The sequence below is a fragment of the Octopus sinensis genome, linkage group LG14 (genome assembly GCF_006345805.1).
Source record: "Octopus sinensis linkage group LG14, ASM634580v1, whole genome shotgun sequence".
Lineage (NCBI taxonomy): Eukaryota > Metazoa > Mollusca > Cephalopoda > Octopoda > Octopodidae > Octopus > Octopus sinensis.
In genome coordinates, this window is record NC_043010.1 from 56,864,171 (window position 1) to 56,876,132 (window position 11,962).

The following is an 11,962-nucleotide window of genomic DNA, read 5'->3' on the forward strand; positions in this document are numbered from 1 at the left end:
GATGGACTCTGCTGAGCTTTTATGTGGATGTGCATGTTCATGTGAGTGTGTGCGCATGCGTATATAAGCATATGTGTTTTGTACAATTTTGTAGAAACATGCATTTTCCTATTTCCATCTATATATAATAATAATAATAATAATAACAATGATGATGATGAAAAAACTGGGTACAGCTAGTCATCTTTATTAAGATCAATGTGCAGTGTCGGTTGTATTCCTCTTGGTTCTGCTAAAAAAACCATCTTTCTTCTTCATATGATGTCACCAGATTGAATGGATGTTTGCGCCATCTGCAAGTTGCAAGCATTTCTAGGGTGAAGTAATCAGAAATATTTCTTAACCTTTATTTTTAAGCTGACCTTCACAGTAGAATATCTCAATGTTTTATTCTATTATATATTTTATGCTGACATTATTCGTTGACATTTTCACACACTATATATGTTTTAAAATCATTTTAAATTCTTACCAAAATGTATTCTTTCACCCTGACCAAAATTTTAAATACTTTTCTGTAAGATATAATGTGTCTATATAAATATATCTGCAGCTAGTTGTATGTGGAAAGGAGAGCTCTGTCTGTCCGTCTGTCTCTCTCTCACTTTCTCTCTCTCTCTCTCTCTCTCTCTCTCTCTCTCTCCTCTTTCCCCCTACACGCACATACATTAATGCAACCTTTATGTGTATACAGAAAAGTGTGATAGGGTTGATGTGCTTTTCAATTAGTTTACTGTAGTAAAACAAAATTACGATAATTTACTTAAAACGTGTTGAAATTGCAAGCTGTGGTAGTGTTGTTGATGTCAGTGCTCTAATGGCAGTACGTCTGTGGTTTTAGGATATCATCAAGTTTGTAGAGCTTTGTTTTGTTATAATATTATATCACTGACTTTCTTTTATTACCCAGGTAGAGAGGGAACTGGTTTGCATTAAAGACACAGCCTTTAACTGCAATATTTTTAAGATTTTGGCAACCTGAATAAAACCTTCAATTCACAAATAGTTTCCAAATCATTTTTAAAAGATGTTTCATAATTCTACCTGTTTATTAACTACCTGCACATGCGTTCACATGTGTGCGCGTGCACACACACACACACACACACACACAACCACCACCACCACCACCACCACCACCAATCATATATATATGCACATCAAACAGATACCAGTATGTACATATATTCACTACCTGTACACTCTCTTTCACACACACACACTACAGCAGCTACCACTCTTTCTCTCTCTCTATGTATTTATGTGTATGTATAGATATATATGTGTGTGTGTGTATAGAGAGAGACACGCACACACACACACTCACTACAATATCTATCAGTACACACACAAACTACAATAGTTACCCCTCTACACATGCACACACACACACACACAGAGACTCACAACAATATCAACTAGCTGTACTAATGTGTGTGTAACTTTCCAGTTTATTATAAGCTACTGACTTCTTCATTGAATATTTCATTTCTGAGACGTGTCTCTAACTTACCTGATATAGAAAATGTTTGACCTAAGATTTAGTTTTAAAGGGAAAATTAGTTACCTGAACAATATATTTTCCCTAGATACAAATAATACAAAAATAATAATTTTCTATGATATTTCTGTACTGACTACATCTCTAGCAATTGGGGATATTTCTTCAGTGATTCTAGTTTTGAAGAAAACGCATGACAGTATAATAAAAATGTTTGGTCATTTTGTCATAGAAATCTATGTGACAGTCAAAAATGTTCTAGTAGTAGTTGTGTAAGTCATCAGGAGTATTCCCATCTTTGGAAAGCTCTATCTACATGTATGGTGATAAGGAAGGTTCATATTATTATACCTTACACCAATATCATTGACTTTAGTTTTCCATGTTTTTGTCTATGTATTGCAATTTCTTGCAATTTATTTCATGGCATTCTAAAGACTTATTAGTGTATTTTCAATTAAAAGTTTAGACCAAGATTACTGGTTATTAAATGGGTTCATGGGGATACATTGTGGTAAAGCATTTTAGCGTAAACCCATGTCTTCACACATGCGCACTTGCAAACACACACACGTTTTTGCAAAGAGTCATGGCGCTGAGTTTACATTTTCTTAAAAATGTGTAAATACATTTCATATATTTGAAGTAACTTATTATTGTGATAGTTTTAAGGGGAGGGGTGATTACCTACAGGTGAAAACTGATAAATGTTTAGCAGATTCTTGATATGGGTTCAGATATTGGCATAGTTCATCTTAATTCATGTTAGACGATGATCTTAATGTTGTGTTGAATAAATAAGTCAGTGCCAGCCAAGTAATGGTCTGTTAGCAGTGACTCAACATCACCCAGCTGTAACTACCTTCAGATTATCAACTGTATAATGATAATGTCTGGATTCCTATCTTCATCCAACACATGTCACCTGGCATGGGAAATTGGTCAACAGTATGGGCAGATAATTCCAAACATTAATCAATACAGATAAAAGATAAAAAGTATCATATATATATATATATATATATATATATGTATGTATGTATGTATATATATGTATATGTTTGTGCGTGCGTGCGCGTGTGTGTATATATGTATGTTTGTGTGTGCGCATGTGCATGTGTGCATGCGCACCACAATATCTCTTGTTAACATAATTTTGTTCCAGAATATATTCATAGCTTCTATAGGTAGGTAAGTGCAATGAAAAGTGTCAACTATGTACAAGTGTTACTTCAACATATTGTTAAGTCACCTACTCTAATACATTGCTGACATTTTCTTTTTAATCCGTTTTTATGACAAAAAATGTTTTCAGTTTTGACTGTTTCAATTGAAGATTTAGTGTTTTTTCTGCTGCTAGCTTCTTTCATTGACCATTGTTAGTGTAATTTAGCTGCCAGTTGGGTAACATAGATCACATTTTACTAAAGAGTAACTGTATTCCTACTTGCATTATATTACTTAAATAGTTTGCATGAGTGGACTATCAACTGGTTTCAGAGAGTGAGTTTATCAATGAATGTCTATATCACGTTATCATTATAATGATAAAATGAGTGCGAACATTGCGCTTGGTGGAAGAAATTTTCTGTCTTTCAATTGTAAATTTATACTTCTTCTGTAATGAATTTTAAAAAATGTGTAATATGTTATGACAGTGGACAGTTGTTTGAGTTAGTAGAATATAAAGGAAGGTGCGGTTGTAACAGATATTGGTTTCAAATTTTAGCACAAGGTCAGCAGTTTTGGGGTAGGGGTAAGTTGATTACATTGACCTCAGTGTTCGACTGGTACTTATGTTATCGACTCCCAAAAATGAAAGGCTAAGTCAACCTCGGCAGCATTTGAACTAAGAACATACAATCAGAAGAAATGCCGCTAATCAGTTTTCATGGTGTGTTATAACAATTCTGCCAGCTCACCGCCTTAAGATGTAACAAATATTGAATAAAGGCGGTGAGCTGGCAGAAACTTTAGCACGCCGGGCAAAATTCTTAGCAGCATTTTGCCTGCCGTTACATTTTGAGTTCAAATTCCGCCGAGGTTGACTTTGCCTTTCATCCTTTCGGGGTCGATAAATTAAGTACCAGTCACGCATTGGGGTCGATATAATTGACTTAATTCATTTGTCTGTCCTTGTTTGTCCCTTCTGTGTTTAGCCCCTTGTAGGTAGTAAAGAAATAGGTATTAGTAGAAATATAAGTGAAGACAGAGAGATGAGGAGGAGACTCTCTCCCCCACGTACATTAGAAAACTAAAAAAAGGAGACCAAAATCCAAAGAAACTTGATTTAAGTTATATTGATAAATGTAGAGTTAATAGTTTTGTTTCAGCAAAGAAAATCTGCTTTCACCAATTCAGTTGGTTCTTTGGAAACTAAAATATTTAAAATCTGTATATGAAGCAGAATTGTTTCAAAACATTTCTTTGTGCTTCAAATGTTGACCACAAATTTGATTTCTAACTATTGAAGTAATTTCTCCGCAAAATGACATCAAATGAATTAAATATAGACAGACTACATTACATTGTAGGTGAAAGTCATGATTTAGCTTTGTGACCATTTACCAATATTTAAATATACACAATTACTAATAATTACTAATAAATGAAAAAGCAGAAAATTGATTAGAACAAATTTAAAATATCTATAAATAAATAAAATAAACAAACAAATCCTGCAATCTGTGAATGAAGCTTTTGCAGATATTCCCTTTGACATATGTAAGCATTCACATGCGTTTAACTGTACACATATACCAGACACCTGTAGAAGCATATTATGTGTCTAAATCATCATTTAACGTCTGCTTTCCATGCTGACATGGGGAGCTGCCCAGGTTCCAGTTGTCTATTTTGGCATGATTTCTATAGCTGGATGCCCTTCCTAATGGCAACCACTTCACAGAGTGTACTGGGTGCTTTTTACATGACACTGACACAAACACTATTATGTGGCACGGGCATTTTTATGTGGCACAGGGACCTTTATGTGACACCAGCATCAGTGCTTTTACATGGCACTGGCATAGGTGCTTTTATGTAGAACTGGCACGGACACTTTTATGTGGCACTGGCACAAGTGCTTTTGTGCGAAACTGGCATGGACACTTTTATGTGACACCAGCACCTCAAGGGGAGAACCTCTTAGCCATACATATCTGTATGTATGGGTGGTCACTGTTTTACTTAGCTTGATGTGTTCTCTTACGCAGAGCAAACATCCAGAAGTTTTGGTCCCTTGTCATCTCTGTGAAGCCCAGCATCTGGAGATCCTTTCTCACTACTTCATCTCATGTCTTCCTTAGTCTACCTCTTCCACAAGTTCTCTTCACAATTAGATTGGCACTTCCTTATGCAGCTGTCCTCATCCATATGCATCACATGACCAAACCAATGCTGTTTTCTGTCTTGCACATCACAGCTGATGCCTCTTATACCCAATTTTACCCTTAAATCATTTACACTTGGCTGTACATGCACACTGATATTTCTCATCCAGTGGAGCTTGCTGGTTTCATTTCTTTCAAGACTTAGCATGTCCTCTGTAGTTATAGCCCATGTTTCACTGCCATATAGCATAGCTGTACATGCACAGGTATTATACAATCTGCCCTTCACTCTTTGGGAGAGGTCCTTTGTTACCAACAAAGACAGTAGCTCTCTGAATTTTGCTCCCCTGTTCTTATTCTACCAACTATGCTTTCAGAACTTCCCCTTCCACTGCTCATTTGGTCACCTAGGTAATGAAAGCTACCAACTGCTTCTAAGCCCCCTCCTCTTATTTGAGGAAGTCTATTCTCTGTACATTCTTAGTGTTTATTGTATCTGCACCTATGGTATATACAAAGATTACTTTTCTGTTAGCCTTCCTGTGATACAGCTGCACCTCTTATGTGTCCATAACTTACACTGGGTACACTGTATGAAGTCTCTACCAATACCTTTCCTGCATATCAAACAGGGCCATCACTCTGAACGGATTTGAGACTTGTCCATTTTCCTACGTATTAGGACTTTGGTCTTAGCTGAAATAACTCTTAAGGACCTTGGATTCCAGACCTTGCTTCCACACCTGAAATTTCCTCTGTAGTTCAGGTAATGATTCAGCTCTCAGAACAAGTTCATCAGCGTAGAGGAGCTCCGAAGGGAAGCCAGTCTTGAATTCTTCTGTTATGGCCTGGAGGGCTATGATAAACATAGAGGCCGGAGATCTGGTCCTTGGTGAACTCCTATTTCTACACTAAATTTATGACTGTAGTCATTAATGACCTTTACCTTACTGACAGCATCCTTATATGTGGCTTGTATCGCTTTCACCATCCACTCATCTATCCCTAAATGGGTATGTAAATCTGTCTGTCTGTTTGCTGCCTATCTATCCATCCATCCATCTATCTATGCACTCATACCCATCTACCCATGTACATGCTTTAAACACATCTATGTATACACTACTTCCACCTCTACACACATGTATGTGCTTGTATGTATATATAAATATGAATGTGTGTGTCTGTGTGTGCATGTATGTGTGTGTGTGTGTGTGTGTGTGTGTGTATATATATATATATATATATATATATATATATATATATGTACTTCATTTTTGTATTTGGTTTGCAAGATTCCTTATGTGAATTTGTGTGTTGAAACAGATTTTGTCGTGTCTGGGGAAAGCACTGTGATGGCCACATAAAAAGCAGTGGTACTGGTGCCACATAAAAAGCAGCCAGTACACTTTGTAAAATGGTTGGCATTAGGAAGGACACCCAGCTGTAGAAACCATGCTGAAACAGACGATGGAACCTGGTGCTGCTCCCAGCCATGCCAGCTCCTGTCAAACTATGCTAGCATGGAAAACTGATGTTAAATGATGATGGCAACGATGATTATGATTTTGTGTGTGTGTGTGTGTGTGTGTGTGTATAGCACAAACACATGTTATGAGTAAGACTGAAAATAACGTGCAAATACAAACCTACACACAATGCATTCACACATTCATGTTATGCCTATACACTCATCTTGCTCGCCCATATATGTTTGGTTCATAATGCACAGAGTATATCTATGCATGTCTACATGCAGACATATTTTTGACACATTTGTCTCTCTTGTTACTATTTTATATATGAATCCTTGTTCCTTTTGAGTCACTTCTGGTCACTCAACTTCCGCCATCTGAAACATGATCTCTTACAGAACCACACACATTTTTTTCTTTATTCCTATTGTCTTTCCTTCCTTTAAGCTTTCACTTTCTTCTAGTTATTGAACTTTCTGCAGGAGTGGCTGCGTGATAAGTAGCTTGCTTACCAACGACATGGTTCCGGGTTCAGTCCCACTGTGTGACACCTTGCACAAGTGTCTTCTACTATAGCCTCAGGCTGACCAAAGCTTTGTGAGTGGATTTGGTAGACAGAAACTGAAAGAAGCCCATCATATATATATATATATATACATATATATATATATATATAAGTAAATATATGTGTGTCTGTGGTTGTTCCCCCCCCCATCACCATCAGTGACAACTGATGTTGGTGTATTTACGTCCCTGTAACTTAGAGGTTCAGCAAGAGAGGCCAATAGATTAAGTTCTAGGCTTACAAAGAATGAGTCCTGGAGTTGATTAATGTGACTAATGGCAGTACTCCAGCATGGCCGCAGTCAGATGATTGAAACAAATAAAAGAGTAAAAAGTAAATGTTAAAGACACTTTCATTTTTTAAAATCTTTCTGTACTAAACTAATAATACGCTTTGTTTCATATTGTCTTCTGTGTTATGAGTGCATCTGTGTGTGTGTGTGTGTGTGTGCATATATATACATATATGGAAATATAGAAATATGTATCTGTATGTATGTAAGAAATTGAGATCACAAAGGAATAAGTAATTATCTGATGAACTTCACTGGCTTACAACTGTTTGGGCTGTTGAGTGCCTGATTATCCTCTTATACTCAGCCGTCAGTCCACTGCATCTTATAGCAGCAGAAACAGTTGTAAGCTAATTGAAGTTCATCAGATAATTGTTTACTCGTTTATCGTACCAGTTTCTTTTTACTGTTCTCTACCTGACTAATGCTTTGTTCTGAAGAATATGTATATTGAGTTCTAACACTGGGTTGGATGGATGCATGCATGCATACACATATTTTAGTATGTCTATCAATATTGAAATTACTGGAGATGCCATTAAATATTACCTGGGAGCCAAGCCTATGTGTTCTTTAATGAAGTTGCCTGATCTGCTAAAAACAATAGCCAATTTTCATCAAATTACACCCTACTGTCATAAAAATATGAGCATGATGTATTAGATTCAGTAGGCCTTAAAAATATCTACTTGCTTAAGACTGGATTGCTTTTGATCATAGATATAATTGATTAAGGCTGACCTGGGGTTGAGCAACTGCAGGGATCTGTTTTATGGGATTGTTTATGTGTGTGTGTGTGTGTGTGTGTGTGTGTGTGAGAGAGAGAGAGAGGAGAGAGAGAGAGAGAGAGAGAGAGAGAGAGAGAGAGAGAGAGAGAGTTCTGTATCTGAGTATGTTGGTGTTATTGTATGTTATGCATTGGTGTTTATGTGGGTAGTGTGTGTGAGAGAGAGATAAACAAAGTGTAATGTATAAAAATACACATGATATTAATAGTTTTCACAATTGCTACTACTGTTGTTTCCACTTCTGCCCTTCACCCCATCACTTCTACTATTGCTGTGTAGTAATGGATGTTGTTAAAAATGTGAAGCATGAATGAGAAAACCTGTTTAATTGAACATGTAAGAAGTTTAAATGTGGTGTATTTAATAACTGAGACTTTGTAGAATGGAGCAGATTGTGACAGGTGTGAGTTTGTGGTGATTGGGAGATGCTGAAACTTGCAAATACAGTGATCCATCACCAGATCACGATCCACCTGTTGTGCACTCAATACATCGCAAGTTTTTCTGGTTAATATATGTAAATTTATATTGCAAAATCCTCAGTATATCATAGGTTTCTGAGGCTGATAGGTATTTATATTTTTTTAGATTTTAATTATTTCTGTGAGAGGTTTTGAAATGTAACGCCCACGATAATCGAGGGATTACTGTATTCAAATTCTGTATTTGCTGCTTGGATAAACAAGGCCCCAAAAATTCTATTTTCTTCCAGATTATCAATGATCTGAAATGTTTCTTTTAATAACTATTATTTTAGAATGATCTTTAGTAGTAGCCAAACCTGGATTAGAGTCCATTTGATGGCATTCATGCTGTTGTCTGACCAAAACATAGGGTCAGTTGTGAGGATATTTATAATTTTTTATGTTGAGATGAAATGTTAGGAGTTGGGGGAAGATGAAAGATTTGCAGAGTAGCAACAGAAGAATAAAGAAAAAGGTCTAATATGAATAAAGTTCAGAAATCTATAGAACTCAACAAGAGTTTTATTGTCTTTTTAATCTCACTATCAACTATATTTGAAATTTGGTACAAGGTCAAATACATTGACTCTATGTATGAAAAGCAAAATTGACCTTGGTGGGAGTTGAACTCAGAATTTGAAGTGTCAAGAACTTTTTGTTTGATGTTAATGATTCTGCTAGCTTGTTGCCTTAATAATCCTTTCTGCTAAAGGCACAAAGCCTGAAATTTGGGGGAGGGTGTAAGTCAGTGACATTGACCCCAGTGTTCAGCTGGTACTTATTTTATCAACTCTGAAAGGATGAAGGGCAAAGTCAACCCTGGCGGAATTTGAACTCAGAAAATAAAGACAGGTGAAATGCCGCTAAGCATTTTACCTGGCATGCTAACGATTCTGTCAGCTTGTCACTTTAATAATGATGATGATGATGATTAATTCTGGTTTTATTGGCCACAAGGGCTAACATAAAGGAAAAACACAGGAAGAAAAGTACAAAGGGTTTTGCGAAAAAGAAAGGTCCGTGTAAACATTAAAATAACAGTGAAAAATATAACAGTTAGAAAGAACTCCCATTAGGGAGAGGTGCTTTGAAAGGTTACTTGTGGAAAAACCTATAAAAGTCATGGGAGCCTGGTCAAAAAGGAGTAGAGAACTCCTTCTCCTTTTACATTAATTTTTTGTTTTTTACAGGTGTAACCTCAGAATTGGTCCGTTCATACTGGCGATTTTACTGACATTCACCCACCTTTCAATAAATTTGTTATGAGACAGCACTTCCCTCTCTACTCTCATCTTCCTTTTCGAGTGTAACTTGAAAAAGTTGATGAGGCCTTGGCCAAAGAGGAAAGTGTCTGACTTTAGCCCTTTCAAACGGGTCCACCATACCACCACTTTCACTACAGCCACTAGACCAAGGAAAATTGCCTTGCCCTCCCAGTTAAAGGAGGTCGGCGGGGCAATCTTCACTATGGATTCAGCTGATAGCTGGATCCGTCCTACACGCAACAGTAGCTGTTTGACATAAACCCACAGGTCAGCAATACTTGGGCAATGGACTAGGGCATGCAGAACGGTTTCCTTGCCCTGAGCGCACCTTGGGCAGGCCTGGCTGACAGTACTTCCGTGCCAGTAGAGTTTATCTGGAACAGGCAGCGCTCCTCAGTAGCACTGCCAGGTGAGGGACCTTTGGAAGTTATCCATGGGCCCCCAGCCCGAAAGTTCTTCCAAACAGACTGTTTAACTGATTATTGTCGATGCCTATAGTTTCCCGAGAACGTCATCACACTTTCTTCCACTGACCCTCCATAGAACGCTAGAGTGGAACTGCTACCAATCGCAAATAATAATAATAAATCGTCTTCAAAGCTGATTTGTCACTGTGGTTGGAATGTTAATTTGTTAGCAGTCTCTATGAACTTGTATCTCTTGTTTACCATTTAAATAACATTGACTTATTGTTAAGAAAGTCCAGTTCTGATAATCATTTTTTGCAAAGTCTAGTGACTTAATAGAACTGCTTTGATCTGGATTAAACTGTTGAGACAAAGGATTGGTTATTAGATTTTAACAAATTACTTTCTTCAAATAAAGATCAGAAGAAGGAAAATGTTTTAATATAATGTTGTCTGTTTTTATTCTGGTATTTAATAGTGACATAACACTGATACAACAATAAACACTTCATGTCTCTAATCTTAACAACTTACTGCCATTCAGGCTTGATCAATAGGATTGCCTTTTGGTTGATCACACTAGACAAATAGATAGATATATAGTTAGATAGATGACAATCAGCTCTCAATGCCATAGTGAATAACATTTCTTCTCTAATTTCATTCATAAGTAATTCTAGAAGAGTGGAGCAAACAATGAATTTTGATATGAAACTGTGAGGATTAGTTAGGATTAGGATTTAAGGGTGATTGAGCTGAGAAAGTAGCATTGAGTTGACTGGAAAGGAATGATATGAACTTGTTAACATGGTCATTGATTATCATAGATGGCGCAAGAGGCTGGAAGGGAAATAATCAGGCAAAATCTAAGGAACTCCTCCCCCTCCAATTCACCATGAAAAAACTGTGGTAGTATGGAGTTGTTATTTAATTAACACAAACAGAATTACTGACAGAAGGGAAGGAAATATACAAGAGTGACCTCTTTACAGAGTAATCTTTAGATTAGGTTAATCTAGCACATGTGTGTGTGTGTGAGAGAGAGAGAGATTGTATAGGGGAAATATAAACAATTACCCATAGTTCAAGCATAAAACAAGTTTTGTTGTTAATCGAGTGCTTATGCATGGTTGTTAGTACTGTACTGTGGTAGATGGTTTTATAGAGGACTTCCCGTATCCAGTGGCCTAACAGTGAGGTGCTATACAATATTCTAAACCAAGTTGTTTTAGAATATTGTGTCACCTTATAATGAAACTAAGATGTGTTGGCTGCAACATGTGTAAGATAGAAAAAAGATTGTATAAAATATATTTAAAATAGGTAGTGATTGGAAAGTGAAGGCGAGGAGATTGACCTAAACCAGCATACTTGGATGATTGAGCTGGAAAGGGTTAGACTTTGGCCGGTGGGTGAGGGAACTTCTTGATGTGCTGAGCAGACTGAGAGGGATAAAAAAAAGATCATTGTGATCTTAAATCTGATCAAACACAAAAGCAAATAATAATGATGATGGATGCAGCAGTGGCAATTTCCTTTATGAGCCTCAAGATGTTGGGTGGAGGGAACATTACAAAGACAGATTGCATAAAAGTGTGGTTGGTTTACACAAAACTCAAATGAGATAAAAACTATACAAATAAGTAATGATGGTACAGTCCTCCTGATGCAGAAGGACCTCTAATTAGGGCCCATAGTGGAACCCTACCGATCCAGGATCAACCTGCCATCAAAGGCAAGGGACTGTCATTTGCCAAACTACAAGTGCATGCTTAGAGTGGAAGCATTCACTCTAACCACTTTTCTCTATTCTCACTCAACTTTTAACAAATTTACTAAAGAACTCCTTCCTCTTCACCTCCATCTTCCTTTT